The sequence below is a fragment of the Charadrius vociferus genome, unplaced genomic scaffold (genome assembly GCF_000708025.1).
Source record: "Charadrius vociferus isolate BGI_N301 unplaced genomic scaffold, ASM70802v2 scaffold370, whole genome shotgun sequence".
NCBI lineage: Eukaryota > Metazoa > Chordata > Aves > Charadriiformes > Charadriidae > Charadrius > Charadrius vociferus.
In genome coordinates, this window is record NW_009646744.1 from 2,506,070 (window position 1) to 2,522,831 (window position 16,762).

Sequence of the window (16,762 nt, forward strand, 5' to 3'; positions counted from 1 at the left end):
GAATCCCCGGAGCTCGGCCATGCTGGTAGGAGCTGAATTTGGTGACGTTCAAAGCTCGGGGCACATTTACTGCACATCGCAGGGGATAAGCAAGCTGCACCGCTCTTTGGGGCATGATGTCACATTCTCCGTAGATTTGTCCCATCACTTTAAAAGCCTCCATAAATCCGAATGCGTACGTTCTACACAACTGCTATGGATGCTGGGTTCCATGAGCATACGCTCCTAATGCACGTGCTACTCTCCAGCAAAGTGAACCCTTTTCTTTTCTAAATATTACGGAGTGATCAGTTCCCCTCTTTGTAACAGAACCCATGGAAAAGCAACGAAATTATCTGTTTTCTCCCCGATGTACAAGCTAGTAGCAATAATCTATCATTCAATTGCTACTAAGCTTTCATAACCATAAAAATACATACCACTGTATGCATACAGGAATACCTACAATTACCGGGTAAAGCTCAGTTTGCCCTAAAACAGTAGTTGACTGTAATTACTTATATTTACCTAATTGCAGCTCATCACACCCCTGACTAAGCGGGGATCAGCAGCGCTTTCATGAAGATACCTCTGAACGTGGTGGTGCACATGGAGCATTTAGTTGCCATTGGGAATGTGAGTACCAAGAACTAATCCATTTAATCAGTACCCAGATGACGCCGGCCGGCTCCCAGGGTCAGCCTGTCTCTTGCCACCCTGCTAACGTCACCCTGCAGCGAGGGAAGCCCGGCCAGACACATCTGCAGAACCCATGTTCATGCATCAGCATCCTCCGGGTCAGGCTCAGCTCCCGGAGAATCGCAGTCTGTGGGTGAAGATCCTATGGATAACGTGGGGTGTCAACCAAGCGGACACAGGCAAATAATTAGGAACTTGAAATGATCTGTAAATCCTCATCCAGCTCTGGAGCCCTCAGCACAGGAAAGACCTAGAGCCCCTTTAGGCACTGGAAGGGGCTCTGAGGTCTCCCCTTTTTCGCCTTCTCTTCTCCAGGCTGAACCCCCCCAACTCTCCCAGCCTGTCCTCCCAGCAGAGGGGCTCCAGCCCTCCCAGCATCTCCGGGGCCTCCTCTGGCCCCGCTCCAACAGCTCCGTGTCCTTCTGCTGGTGGGACCCCCCGAGCTGGAGGCAGCACTGCAGGGGGGTCTCCCCAGAGCAGAGCGCAGCAGAGGGGCACAATCCCCCCCTCGCCCTGCTGGCCACGCTGCTGGGGATGCAGCCCGGGGTGCGGGGGGCTCGCTGGGCTGCCAGCGCACATCGCCGGCTCACGGGGAGCTTCTCACCCACCAACACCCCCAAGTCCTTCTCCTCAGGGCTGCTCTCCATCCATTCTCCACCCAGCCTGAAGCTGTGCTTGGGATTGCCCTGACCCATGTGCACGACATGGGTCAACCACATCGCCAACAAAGATGTTGAACAGCACCAGTCCCAGCACCAACCCCTGAGGAACACCATTTGTCGCTGCTCACCACTTGGACGTGGAGCTGTTGACCACAACTCTTTGAGGGTGACCATCCAGCCAGTTCCTTATCCACCGAGTGGTCCATCAGTCAAACCCATGTCTCCCCAATTTAGAGACCAGGATGTCGTGCAGAATGGTGTCAAACGCTTTGCACAACTCCGGGTAGAAGACATCAGTTGCTCTCCCCTTTTCCACTAAAGCTGTAACCCCATTGTAGAAGGCCACCAAATTTGTCAGGCACAATTTGCCCTTAGTGAAGTTCTGATACGAGCTGCTGATTTGAGCCACGAGTACTGATTCAGCAGCATGGTGCAGCACGTACTTGACTTTCGCCATGTACCCTAAGTACGTGTTTCTTTTCTGAATCGGCCTTATCAGTAGCCCATACCTGGAATACTTTTTTTTTTCACTGAAGTATCATGGAATATTAAGAGCTGGAAAGAAAATTAGAAAGGAAAGATTTCTTTTACTAAATGCAAATAATTCCTTTCATCTTGCCACTGGTCTACAAGCATTTAAGGCAGAGAGGGGTTGGGGGAGGGAGAGGTGAAGGTTTTTCAGGTCTGCGGCTGAGCAACGGGAGCACGCTGAACACCAGCACCAACTCACCCAAACAGCACGACAGTGCCATTTTCTGGAAGCCTTTATAAATCATGTTTTAAATAAAGCACTTGGCTCCTGAAACGGCTACTGGAAACAATGTAATGGAATCAAAATAACTTAATCATTTGGGCAGAAAGCCTACTGAAAATGTAGAAATAAAGAGCAAACAAAGCACGTTACCGGAAGGGCCTGCGTGATTTCAAGGGTGACTCAAAAGGCCATTTTACCATCTCTGAGATACCCACCGTCGCACACTCCTCTGCCCCAGCTCACGGCTGAGGAACTCCATGACCTCTCTCTGCCTCTTCATCTTGTGAATCTGTAACCATCATTTCAGCATGTATCACTCATCGTAAGTATTATTACTAGTCATAATATTATCCAGCTGTTTGTTGTTGTTAAAAAGAAAAGAAAAGAAAAGAAAAAAAAGAAGATGACAACAATCATATTTAACTTTATGGACGTTTTGCTGTAACAAGGCTTTACCAGATGTTCTGCCCCTTGATTATGCATGCCACAAAAGCATGTTTTATAATGACATAAATACAAAGCAAGATGAAAGTCATGGAAATGCCTGTGTGTTCTTTTCTTAACGCAGCTGTATTTGAGATGGTTTTCGCATCTGTCAGGCATAAATCAAACAGGGGAAAATGATCCTCAGGACTAGCCTGTTCCTTGATAGTCAGTGTTTTCTGTCACAAACATTAGTCAGTGTCAAGAATTATTCTCCGTTATAAACTTCCACTTCCCACGTTCACGGGGAGGTGAAGTTAAACGTTCCTAATGCATTCCCAACCCTGGACTGGAAAGTGCTGAGAGTTTCAGGTTTGACTAGATTTATTGATCAGCATTATGAAAGATAAGTAATTAGTACCGCTTAAGGGGGACGTATGTCAGCTGTAATTCCTAATTCTTATTCCCAGCAGTGCCAAAACACACGTGAGTGGCTACAGTCAAATCTCTGACAGGGGCATGAAGCTTTTTTCATCCTTTTTGGGGACATGTTAATTAATTAATAGTTGAGATGGTCAGATAAAACTTCCTCATCGGCAAATACAATTATTTATTCTGTTTAATCTTTTCACATGACATCGCCGGGCAAGCAGGATATCATATAAATGACAAACAGGCTGAAGCGATAAAAAGCGTTACCATGTAAGCACAAAATACAGCGGCACCAGGAGAAAGAGTACCCTTTTTTTTTTCTGACCTTTCCCAAGCAAAGCACTATTTGCGGCGAGCCCTCGGCTGCGCGTTACCTATATCCTGTATGAATGAATTCCTTTTTTGTGTGATTGTTCAAAGCCAACATGTCCGTTTCTATAGAAGCACCCACAGGATCACCGAAAACCACATATTCAGCTCTTGTTAATGTCAGCAATGACGTACCAGAGCAAGTACTTGTTTGTCCTGAAGAAATACAGGACTTCCACCGCTCGAGCACGAGCCTGCTGCCGAACGCCTGTTCAGAAAAAAAAAAGAAGAAAAAAAAAAAGTTGTTGACATGAGAGGAAAAACCAGGTTTCCTGTTTGAACTCTGACAGGTACTGGAAGATATGAGTAACATCAAATCTTGGTCTGCTCTAAAGGCAGTCTGTGGTCAGGGGGTTCTCACATTTGTTTGTGTGGAACAGCTTTGAATTGTTTGCAGATACCGCGCAGAAGAAACTCAGAGATCCTTATCGGGGCGCAGGGCCTGTTATGAAATATATGCATTTGTGAACAGGTTACAGGAGATCAAAACGGCTCCAGATGATATGCCTCACATGCTGTAAAATGTGGTAGATGCTCCCGAGATACCTCCGAAAATATCACATGTCGCAGCGTTGTCGAGTACAGGCAGTGGCCACCTTTATTTCCATTTCTCGCTGCGTGGCAGGCGAAAGGAGTTTGGGGGATTTTTTTTTCCAGATCATTCTTCTTTGTGTGTGTGTGTGTGTGTGTACGTGTCTCTTTGACTGTTCAAATTAAAACTTCCCTTCGTTACGATTTTCACTCACAGAATTACCCAAACAATTGCAAAAGAAACTAGATGCTGGAGAAAATGGCTTTAAGCCACCCTGGGTTTGCCCCGGCGGTGTGCCATGCTCTTCCCTGAGGGTGACACCGCCAGGGGACGATACCGATGTGCCCTCTTGCCATCTCCTCCAAGCTGTAAAGCCCAGTGGAGGAACCTGCATTAAGGAGGGCCAGGAGGGACTCCACCTGAGCAGCGTGGACCAGTTTGCAGCAAAAAAGAAACCCAGTCAATTTGGGTGGGAATGCTGCAGGCAGACCCCACGGCGAGCCGAGGGGACAGGACCGGACCTCGGCACCCAGCCCGGTTCTGAGAGGCGCTGGTGAGAATTGTCCTGTTTGTAAGCGACTTCCCAAAGTGCTCTGCCAAAGCGATCAACCGAAAGCGCAGCTGAAAGCCCATCTCCCACAGCACGCGGCTTCCTCCTGTCGCAAAGATCAGCCCCTACAAACTTCTCTTTACTCATAATTTTGGACAAAGTCCAACCAGTTGACCAAACACCTTCCAAGGAGCTCAGCCTTGCGCGGACCAGCAGCTCACCCTCCAGCCCAGGTCTCCAGGTATGAAGTGAAGAGCTCAGAGCGCCCTGCTCGGTCCCTTCCTTGCCACGAGCAGATCTCCAAGTCCAGCGTCCCCTTCTGCTCTCGCACGCTTGCGGTGCCTTCTCCTTTCGACCACCCCTCATGTCGCATTACAGTGCCTTTGTATACACAAAACAGCCTCAATTTTCCTTGCAGTCTAACGCAAACTATCTTTTTCAAAAACTCTACTAAGAGGAGGTCTCCCAGTGCTCTGCTAAACCCAAGTCACATCAGGGGATGCGGCCCGGTCATAGCTCCATCTTACCATTTAATAAGTGAGTAACTTAGAGCTGCTTCTGCTCATTCATTGAGGCAAAACTCTCCTCAAAACTGCAGATCCCAAATTCATGCCATCAGTTCTCTCATAGCCCAAACTGAGCCCCACCAAGAGCTTCCACTGAAACTGGAGGCAGTTCTGCATACACACCCGATGAAGGAGACACGGTCCTTCAGGAGGAACGCTCTCCTTGGAGAACATCAATGCCTTCATCCATTACCATGAAACCAACACGTCAAGACACTACCAGGAGATTACTTGAACTTCTCTCCTGGGCTGTGTCCTGTGCAGGGACAGGGGTCCCCAGCTGATGGGGGACAGTGCTCAGCACCACACAGGGTCAGACCTTCAAACCCATTGATTTTAGGGCTACCTGCACATCACTGACATCAAACTTGCAGCTGATGAGACGGTGGCCGTGAGCTCGTCTCAAAAACCCGTGGCACCTCAGAGCTAAACATTTCACCTCCTTACAAGAGCAGGAATGGGCCACAGCTACAGAGACACCAAAGACAACACCATGAAGATCTGCTACTATTGCATTCTGCTTATTCTTATGGATTTTTATTTTGGTTTTTTTTCAGTTTTGTCTTTCCAAGTGATGTGTGCGACCATCTTCTGCTACAGTGAATGCTCACAGAAAGCAAGTTCTCAGCTTGCATCCTGTAATACACATGGAAGTAAATTGAAAATTAAAACCATTCAATTGAGGAAAAGAACAATTCCCTACAGCAGGGCTAGCCAGTTGCAGCTAACTAACAATTGGGATTTCAGATCTGGGCTAGTCATAAACTCACTCAGCTTGCACAAGCCTTCCTCAAGCTACTGGTAATAACTAGTAAGTCTGAAGCAGAAAACAATCTGCGAGTTCCTCAGACACCTGATGCACAGCTCAACCCCTCGGAGCACACGGCTGGAAGAACAGAAACTCAGCAAATAATTATCCCCTTAAAATACTGGGTATTGTGTCTTCATTTCTGAGCTAGAACCCTTTCAGATAAATTCATGATTTTCTATATTCATTTTTGTAAATTTAGTGAAGTGGGTTTTTTTTTTCCCGCAAGACTGGATGGATTTTGCCAGCTCTATTTCAACTGGTTGTTCTGGTGCAGCTGACAAATGCACTATAAACAATATATTCCCAATGGTCTGGTGCTGAAATTCCCCTGAAATCACGGGGACTTAAGGAAGTGGTTTGCTTAATACCTGTGCTTAACAGCTACTCTGAATCAGGGCTATAAATCCCAAGAGAAAGCTGGAGGAATCCTCCTGTCACTGAAATCATTACCCAGTCATGTATTTGAGGATATCGTGATTAAGCCGTTAACTTTTCTGTAGTAATTCATATCAGCATCATTAGAAATGGACTTATATAATTAAAAAATGTATAAGATAAAACCTAACAGTATCAAGAATAAAAATCCCAGGAGATCCATAACTAGAAATAATACTGAATTAATTCAGTATTACATGACAGAACAGTGAAAAAAAAATTTAAATGGGAACACTGGTTGTTCATGCACAGCTCTACAGCATCACAAATTTACGAGAGTGAAGGGTTTGTTTTAACCAAATACTAATCTGTGGCCAATTTTTTAATAACTTTCAAAATGAAACTGCTTAAAATAACACATTGCAGATCTTTGTTCCTTTGAGTCTTCAAGTCCTGATGTGAACTATTACATTCAAAGCGCTGTCCCCATTGATTCAGCCTTGTTTTAGCAAATAACAAGGCCAGGTGTGCTCATACTCTTTGTACATTTTGAATATTAATGGACAATCGGGAAGATAATCCAATTTAGCCAAGAGATAAGTAAGTCAGATTAATTCAATTAACAAACATGATTTCTGTTCATTCTGTTCACTCAGTACAATTTCATTATGGAATTTTCCCTTTTCAGTTAACTCGTTGTGCGGAAGTGCTGCTAAATGTTTTGATTTTTATTTGAATAAAATAATTACAAGGAACAGTCCTCAATCTTATTTAATTTTTTTTTTCTTTTCAGCTTCTCCTTTTAGTTTGGATTTTGAGACAGTTAATAAGATGCAGTAGGGCTCTGTGTGCTCTGAGCAAAAGCTGTATTTACTGGATCCAGACTTTCCTGGTAGCAAACGGGCGATCCAGCCCTGCTCTGTAAACCCACCATATCGCTCTTAAACTCCAGCCATTGGGTGCTGCACACTGTACGCGACTCTGGCTCTGAATTAATATTTCCCAGCAATATTACCCAGTTTTATGTTATCAAATAGGATCCGCAGAGGCTGAGAATCAAAACAATGTGTTGGCTTATACAAAAGAAAAGAGGCATTTTTAACAAAGCGACTAATTTTCAAAGTGTCTAAATCTTTTTTTGTCTTTTTCTCTTTTTTTTTTTTTTTTTGTAATTCTATACTTTCAGAATATCTAACCACAAGCATTTGAGCAAACTAGAGAAAAGAAACTGTTGGTAATTTTCTGTAAGTTTCAAAAGCCAGCAGGATATACACGCCGTTTTATGTTTCTATCTATAGAGACCTGCAGGCAAACGTACAGTGGAACAAAGATAGACATCTAGATATATTTGTACCTGCTGTTCATGTGCCTATATGGAGATAGATTCTTAATTAGATAAGTAAACAATGGAAACTTTTAAAATTCGTAGTTTGAGTGTACCGAACTCTTTCTCTCTCTCTTTCTTCTTTAGTAATAAATTTTTATATGCTTTCCATGCGTTACAGCTGATCACAACCCATCCAGTGGTGCCGTGTTGTACAGACCTGGCTTTGAGCTGCACTGAAGCACAACCAAACTTATAAAAGTGAAATAACTATCTTTGATTCCCATACTACTTTGGCCTTTAGCACAAGATTATTTATTTTTTTTAGCAGAAAAATAATATCTGAACTACCGAGTGAGGCAATTGCAACATGGAAGATCTGAAGCAGAGCTAAAGCAGCAAGCCAAAATTTGCAAAATATGGGTTTCTAGTTGGTGTAATGGCCAGGGTCCGGTATGGGACCTTCGGTCATGGATGGAGCTCCCCGAGCAGCCCCACTCTCCGTTGTCTGCTCTCCCCTTCTCGCTGCTATCACGTGAATATTCTGTGATGTTGGGATCCTTCTCCAACCAATTCTAGGTGAGAAGAGCCAAATATTTTCTGAACTGGAGAAAAACAGACACCCACCAGATTACAAACCAAACACATCCAGTTCTCCTCTTTCTTTTTTCACCTCTCCCTGTCTTTTTTTACCACGCTGCTGCTGGATCTAGCCCCAGGCTCACTGCCAGCAACCAGCCACAGCCATTGCTGCTGCAAGATGCTTTGATAGAGGACTCAGCTCATGCACCCTGAAACCAACAGCCACAGTTGGGTTAGATGGTATTACCCATAGTTTGGCTGGAGGTTGTCCCCCGTAGCCCCCACACTTGTCTTTGGGAGTTGGAACTCGATGATCTTCAAGGTCCTTTCCACCCTAAACCATTCTATGATTCTGTGATTCTATGACTGCCTGGTCCTCATGGCTCTGGGGACCGTGCTCTTGGGCAGATGGGGTTTCTACCAAACCCCAGAGCTCAGGTTAAGCCTGCAGTGAAGATGTTCCTCTAACACGCTTAGTACCTCGGTTTATAAAAGACAAAGCACCCGTTTGGGGGGAAAAAAAAGACTGCATCATCAGCTCGTGGGAACCAGTAAAGCAAAAAAAATCAGCAGGACTATGACAGCTCACACAAGGTTCAACGTCAGAGCAGAGAGCCTGATTCAGAAGCCCATGAGATCCATACACCGGTTTCCCAGCACTGCTGGAAAAGCCATTCAGATGTCTGCAGAAATCAATCACTTCTAGCAAACTGAAAAGCAATTTGCTTATTTTTATGAAGTTTTCTTTTCCCTTATACTGGCAAGGCTTTAAGGAAGCAAAGATATAAAACAGAAATATTTAAGAGAACATTCATTAATTTGTAATAGCTACAACATTGTGTGTTTCAAAACCCCATCTCTCTGGGAATCATGTGTTAAATATTCATCCCGATACTTTTGCAATTCCAAAGAGGATATATATTTCGTTGCAACCAAACTTTAAAAATTAATGAAGTGAAATAAATAAATCCAATAAAATCCAGATGATGACTCTGACTAACTTTGCTTTCTTAAAGAAATTTGATGGTTTCAAGAGCCTTCTCCTTCCCTCATGGTCAGCAGAGTTCAGTTACAACTATAGCTGATAGTTTCTCAGTCTTTGTAACAAAGGATTAAAAAGCACAACTTTGATAATAAACCTTGTCTGTATAACCAAAATGTGAATCAGATATCAATTAACAGGCTGAAGGCTTCCAAATTTATCACTTCATTCTCCAATGAACTTATTGTGCCCAGGTACAGGAAGGGCTGTATGGGAGTGGGTTTTGGAAAGGGAAAAAAAAAAAAGATATTCCTGGAGGACACCAAAAAAAGGCGTGTGATCTAAAGCACTGTAAAATCAGCAACCTACCAGTGGGTAAATAATAATAATAGTCATCGTCATCATCATCATCATCATCTAATGATAAGCAAAGTCCAACGACAATGCTAAAATGTCATCCAGGACTCCGGTACGACGAGATTATTTTGGTACAGAGAGTTTATAACCTGTTTCCCAAAGCCTTCCTGGAGCTTTGAAGCAGTACTCCAAAACCTCAGTATTTCTTGGACACCTAAAATAGCCTCCAAGCGTAGGACAAAGTCTAACACACAGCTAGGTACACAAGTAATAAGGTCAGATCCTTTAATATAACATATAGTTGTGCTTCATCTTATGCAAAACAGAAATCTTGAGTCTTCACTTGAAGTGAAAGTTGGCACTCAGATGAGACCAGCTCAGTATCTCCCGTTTACGGCTGTCTTCAAACTTCACAAGAGCCATAAAAGCTGCAAAAATTTTGTGACAATCCCTCGCTTTATTTTATTCCAGGCTGGAGGGACAATATAAAGCAAAAAGGAGAAATATACAGCAAAAAGGACTAATAAAAAAAAAAAAATCCTTGCTCTTAAAAGCAAAAGGTTACTCTTAGGTTGCAAATGTCACTTTTCAGCTGATGAATTTCTCATTCCTAGCAAATGTTTCTGTGATTTTCACTTTCAGGGTCTGTGTTGTGTAAATATTTTATTCTTGGCCACAATAGAGGCTGTTCATAACCCCTTGATGTGTTCCTGGGGCTCCTCTTGATGCCATTTCAGGATTCTCTGCAGCAACACATTTCTCACTAATTTTACCACTATCATTTTTATCCAGCCTATTGTGCGGCCGGTAAAATTAAAAGCATCGCATGAAATCCAATGCTAGGAAATCACCATGGAATTTTACCTCCAGATTTCAACACTAACTGTTGGGTAGCTGGAAATCCAGGCTAAAAGCAATAATTCTGTTCCTGCAGTACAATGAAAAGTGTGTAAGTGGTTGTAAGTACCTCTATTTTTAGCCAGTACAAAGCTTCCGCTTCCCCAAACCAAAAAAAAAAAAAAAAAAGGCAGAAATGAATGACAACCGTCTGCAAAGTGTGGGCATCTACAGTCCTCCAAGTGTGTTTGCTCTAAGTGCTTTTTGAGAGTCGGGATGATTCCAGTTTTCCAGTTAAAATCCACACCAGCTTCATACACCAGGGTGGTACAACATCACTTTTTTAGCTTTCTGGCGATGATCCAGCTCCCAGCCACACTTCTTTCTTGGGGCATCTGGACTTACCTTGACTTTCTCTTTCCAATCCTGGTTCTCGCCTGGCCATGCCCACTGAATCATAGAATCATAGAATCGCTGAGGTTGGAAGGGACCTTTAAGATCATCAAGTCCAACCATTAACTTACCCTGACAAAACCACTTCTAAACCATGTCCCCAAGTACCACGTCTTGGAACCGAGTGCCCAAACCCAAACCATACCTTACCCACGAGCTGCTATCTACAGTGCAGGATTTCCCAGACAGGATTGTGCAAATGCATATGTGCATTGTAAAAAACCTACTCGGAATGCAAACTTTCCTAAACCCTTTGATGACAGCAATAGAAAGTGGGACTGCAAGTGCTGATGCGATGCTGCTTACTTGCATTTCTCATTATTGTAACGAGCAGTCAGTCTACAGGCTCTAGAAACCAAAGAGCAGCTAGGGACTAATTCTCCTCCAATTGCTACCCTGCTGCTGATAAAACGTTAGAGCATAGACAAATTCTGCCTTCAGACATTTATATAAGCACACGTACGCAGCCAGACGCACAAAAGGTACCAACAGCACCATTTTTAATAGCAATTAGCAGGACAAGACAGGAGGCAGAGAATTTATCTGTTTGAGGGAAATGCTGCACCAAACCAGCAACATCACAGCACTTTTATTTGAATGGGAGCAAAAGGCACAAGGAAAGAGAATGGGGAAGAAGCTGCATGGCATTGGGTCCCAAAGACACACAGAGCCCACGGCTCCATCGTCTCCTGCTGCTGGTGGAGCCCCACGGCTCCGGCACTGCAGACAGTGGGACAGTCCTCCCTGCAGCACTGACGATATGCTCACTACCCAGCGAGGAGAAAGTAAAATTTCAAAACAGAAACTCTAAAACGTGGGGAGTCTGGCACATAACAACTGGAGTTTCAGAAAGATAGCAGTTTGTTTGGTTTATTTTTTCTGGATTTGCTGTATTTCTGTTTTGTTTTTATTCTGTTCCACCTCCTCTCTCTCTCTTTCAGGTCCCGTGTTATCATTATTACTTAACTGGAAAGGGCTTTCTCTAAACATTTCCAAGTAGCCTTTGGAAGGATATCTTCCTACAGCCCCCAAAGTTTCTACAGAAATCTGTTTTCCTCTCCTATCTTAACAATCTTTTTGCTTCAACAGCATATTTTTTTCTTTCTCTGCTCTTCTTTTTTAACAGCTCTCCACATGGCCATGAGCTACCAGTCAGAGAGTTTCCAATGACTTCACTGCGCTCTGGTTCACACTTTACGTTCAAAAGTTTTCTGCCCCTTCTCATCTTCAGATCCCTTTACCGCAATGCTTCCTACCCACACAGAAGCTAGTTTGTACGAGCTGGAAATCTCGTGAGACTGTGGCTCTCAGGTTGTTTCCAGTTCCCAAAGAAGGTAATGTTTTTGCCCTCGGGGGGTTTCAGTAACTCCCGTTCTGAACTGGCAACAAACATAATTTTTCAGGCACAAAAGAGCCTCAGATTTGGATAGAGCAGATGGGGGTAGTTGGCCACTTTTAGCCCTACAGATTTCATAAGGTTTGAGTGATTGTTCAGCACGGGTGCCAAAGCGGCTACCCATTGCCGGGTACCTGGGTATCCAGCCATGCCCGGGGGCGAACACCAGCAACTCATTATCAAGTTGATTCATCAAAATTCTGACGGAAACTGTCTCAGATCCAATTCCGTTCAATGTTTTCCCTGAAATCGGGGATGATAAAACAGAAAGGGCACGTTTAGATTTGCAGATGGTGTGAATGTGGAAGCCATTGCAAACATACCCGAGAACAACCCTGACGTTCAGTGTGATCTTTACAATGGAAATAAAAACGGATGAAGTTCAGTATGGACGAGTACCATAAATGAAAGGAGTAAGCACTAATGCACACCTGCAGATGCACCTTGTGAAAGGGTTTATAGTGAATAGGAGTCAATAATTGCAGGTTGTTTCCAAAAAAAATTATTATGCAGTTATTTCCTGCAGGATACACCATGAAGTGCATCAGATATGTTCAGTACCAGTACAGTCCCAGCTGTACCAACAAGCCACTTTGGGGCTTCAACGTCAAGAAATACATGGAGCAGTTGGAGAGAGAGCAAAAGTCAAAGAGAGGAATGATCAGGCAACCTGAAAATATGACCCATAGGAGAAGACTGAGAAAACTGAGGTTTCTGAGCTCAGCTCAACACTGAGCCCCTGCTCACCAGCAAGGGAACAACATGATCACAGTCGTAAAAGGCATCCAAACAAGAAAATAGTTTATTGGGCACATCCACAGATGATACAATGAGGTGGACGGGCAAACTTTTGCAAGAAAGACTTAGGTTAGACTTCAAGAAAACCCTTTAGGAAGAGAGAAGCACTGGAATAGGCTGAGTGCAGAAGCTGTAGGGATCCCATCATGGGAAGTCTTTAAGAACAGGTTAAAAAATTTTTCACTAGAACGACAAAGGTAGTTTTTCCTGTAGTGGTTCAGGGGATGGGTCAGAAAACCTGAGAAGGCCTTTCCTTGCTTAATAAACAGCTAGCTATGGTTAGGTTCTCTGGGAAGATCAAAGCGAGCACTTAACCAAGCACAATGCAACTGCAGATTCATGGATGTTGTAATGATACAATTTTCTGGATTTTTAAACCCTCAACAACAGTTAGTGGCCAGCCTTGCCCAGAAGGTCCACAGAGATGATGCAATACCCCTCTGCTGACAGAGATCTACAGTGGGAACAGGGAAGAGTCCACCTTGATTGCTTTTCACTTCCAAACCCACAGAGTTCTGCAGGAACTGGCTTGGCTTGAGCGAGAAGGATGGAGCTCCAGGGACAAAGTGCTTTTCCACAGAAGGATCTCCATGGTACACTTGGGCTCATATTTACTTTCTTAGTCTTTTTTCCAACAACAACAACTGTCATCCTGTTTCCACTTCCACCCACCACCTTGCTGTCCCTTACCCACTCCCACCACCTTCAGAGCTCCTCTGTTGATATAACATCTGAGCATTGACATGAACCTTAAGATTTTATCCATTATAGAGAGGTCATTTCTGAAATCAGCCTTTCCAAGCACTAAGAGAAAAGAACAAATTGAGTAGCAAGAAGATGAGCTACTGTAACTGCCACAGAGGCAGCAGAATCGCGTGTTCTTTGAGCGAAGCGCCTGTTGTCCCAGGAGCTCCTGCCTTCTGCCTATATCCTTCCCTTATTCTTCTCAGCGTTGAGTCAAGGCAAAGGTAAACAACCAACAGAACATCCTGCACTTCAACCAGGAGCAAGACATTGTAACCATAAACTCTGGGCCAAATCCTCGCGTTATGCCGGTGATTTATCCCAAAGGAGGGTCTGGCCACCCGGTTCAGTCACCGTCTGGCCTATTGTTCACACACGCTGTGTGCATGAGGTTCACTCAAGTTTTGCTCCCTTAACTGGTTTGGTATTTACTTACACAGTTATTTCATGTAGACTTATTGTTCAAGCCTTTTCTTTTGTTCTTGTAAAGATTAACTTTTTAGAGAGACATTCAGCCAGCAAAACATTTTGAAATATAATTCTCTGGTGGTCTATTTTCAGAAATGAAACACTCGGTGGTCACTATATTTCACTACTAGCACTTAGTGGTTTTAAAAGTTGCTTTCTGTTCTACATATTAACATAATTTGTTTACTATAAAAAGACTCCTAAACATATATTTCTCCAATCTTCCTTGTCCATTACAGAATGAAACCTGAATGTTCTATCCAAGAGACTAAGGCAAAGACAAGTCTCAAAATGTTCTTACCCAAAACCAACTTCACTTGCAGATTCTAACTGCTTATTTTCCAGATAAGCTTAAAAGCCCTTAAAACAACACCACAGGCACATACACCACACCCCATCACAAATGCATCACATTCCGTTATTGTCGCAAGAAATACCACGCTAGCAAGAATCCCGGCACACAGGAGACAGACACACTGAAAGCACAGACTCTGGTCTCCTGCCCTCAGCAGACAATATCGATGGAGAAGAAACAGTGATTTTAAAAGCGAGTTACATGACTTATAGCTGCGTCTCAGCGACTGCTCCTGCTCTCTGCTCCTGCCTGCAAAAGAACCAGGCAAGCAAAGATCTCAGACACTAGAGGAGTCTTCAGAAAAGGATTTTTCAGTGTTGAGGAAAAACCGTCCTCTCCCCTCATCCGTTGTGTTTGCCACTGATGTTTTATTCTGGGTAAATATTTAACTGCAAGGAGCATTTGACACGCCATGCTCCCGTTCACAGAGTATGCGATTACACGGTGGGACAGGAGATTCTCTGGTGGTGAAAGCTTCCGTAGCTAAGAGAGGGGGATCAGCCGGGTCTGTACCCAAAACACGACCTCTGTGGGTGGCGTGTATGTGGGCAGGGGAGAGAATAATGCCAGGAAGGCAGCACGAGCTGTTCAGAAATCATCGTCAAATAGTATCGATAAATGGGAAGCAGTTCAGAGCAGGGCTAGCAAGATAATGAAGAGCCTGAGGGAACTGGTGGTAGAGGGAAGATTAGAGGAATCGCATATGTATATCTTTGACCAAAGGAAGCAGTCAGGGGATATCTGACAGGTATTGGCTTCACAGAGGGAGGGAAGCGTTCAGGAGGGGATAGGATGGATAACTGGGAGCAATTATAAGAAAGTGAATAAAAAGAAATTTAGGCTCAATGTGAGGAAAGAAAATTAAAGAAGAAAATTAGAATACGAAATAGTTTGGGGGCAGAAAGGTCATTTGTAGAAACTCCTTCTCTGAAGAATTCAAAAGCAAGCACGATAAAGCCCTAATAAATATTCGGCAAGGAGAATCTTCCTTTGTGGAGCAGGGAAATTGCCTAGGTGACCCCCTAGCGCTTTGCCAGCTCTGAGAGCTAGTGCACTATTTACACCTGACCACATCACGGGACACAAGGCAGTAAAGTCTGACACACTTGCTTTTACGGGAGCCTTTTCCCAATACCTCTGCTTCCACCTGGCCACTCTGACACAGCTCCACAGACTCAAGCTCCAGGACACTTGACCAGTACCACTAGTGACAGCAGGAGCCAAGTACGCGCAGCGTTACTCCGAAGAGCAACCAAAGAGCAGGGAGCGCTGCCAGATGCTGCCCTCTCCCTAGAAGGGTAAAACTCTGGAGCGATGCATGCCACTAGGTTATTCTTTTGCCAGAGTTTACATCTATGACACAAACAACACAATAGTCTCGCCCTGACATTTATTTCAATAAACACTGGGAGAGCTTCCAAAAGCCTGTTGCAAACAGTTATGAAAACTAACCAAGTCATTGAACTATTATATAAATGATCTTCCAGGCCTTCATTATTATGGTTCCTATTGGACAAGAACAAGACTTTGAGGGGCTTCCACAATAGCAAAGTCTTGTTTGTGATCCCAGAGGCTTCTGGCTCAGTGTCCCCTATTCAAGCACACCAGAACTCGTCCAGCTCGGGCTGAATTGCAAGACACTGTGGGGTTAAAACCAAGCATTGCATCAAGATTAAATACATCTGTTATGAAAATCTTCTGTGTTTTGCATACATGATTCAATAAAGAGTCTTAGCAGGATAATTGTTTTGCCCAGGTTATTAACCAGAATTTTCTTTACTTTTTTTTTTTTTCATTATTATTATTATTACTCCTCAGAATAATGTTTAAGGTAAACAACTCATAATTGTGCAAGAATTGCATTAAGTGGGATGCTCTATCCTGAACGTCCATGCCCGGATATTATGTTCTATTACCAAAAGTCATCCTTGCATTCGGAAGTTAATTTTATATTTCGAGAAGCGAAAGCAGCACATGTATGCGAAACATTAAAAAAACAAACATACAAAAAAAAAAACCCGCGGGAAATGAAGCCCTGAATATCAGAGACGATGTCAAAGCGCACATTAGGTTCGTACAAGACCAGAGCTCGTTGAAGGCGCCGCCAGAGAGAAGCGGGGATTTGCGCTTTGCCCCACGGCCACCCGAAACCGAGCTCCCACGCAGCCAGCGGTGTCCCCGGCGCCGGTGGCACCCCGAGCCCTCCCCAGCCACGCCAGCTGTGCGGCACGGGCAGCGACAAGCGCTGGGACGGCTCCGAAGAGAAACCACAACCACCAACGCTCGGCGGGGGCTCCGGCAGCCCGCTCCCCCC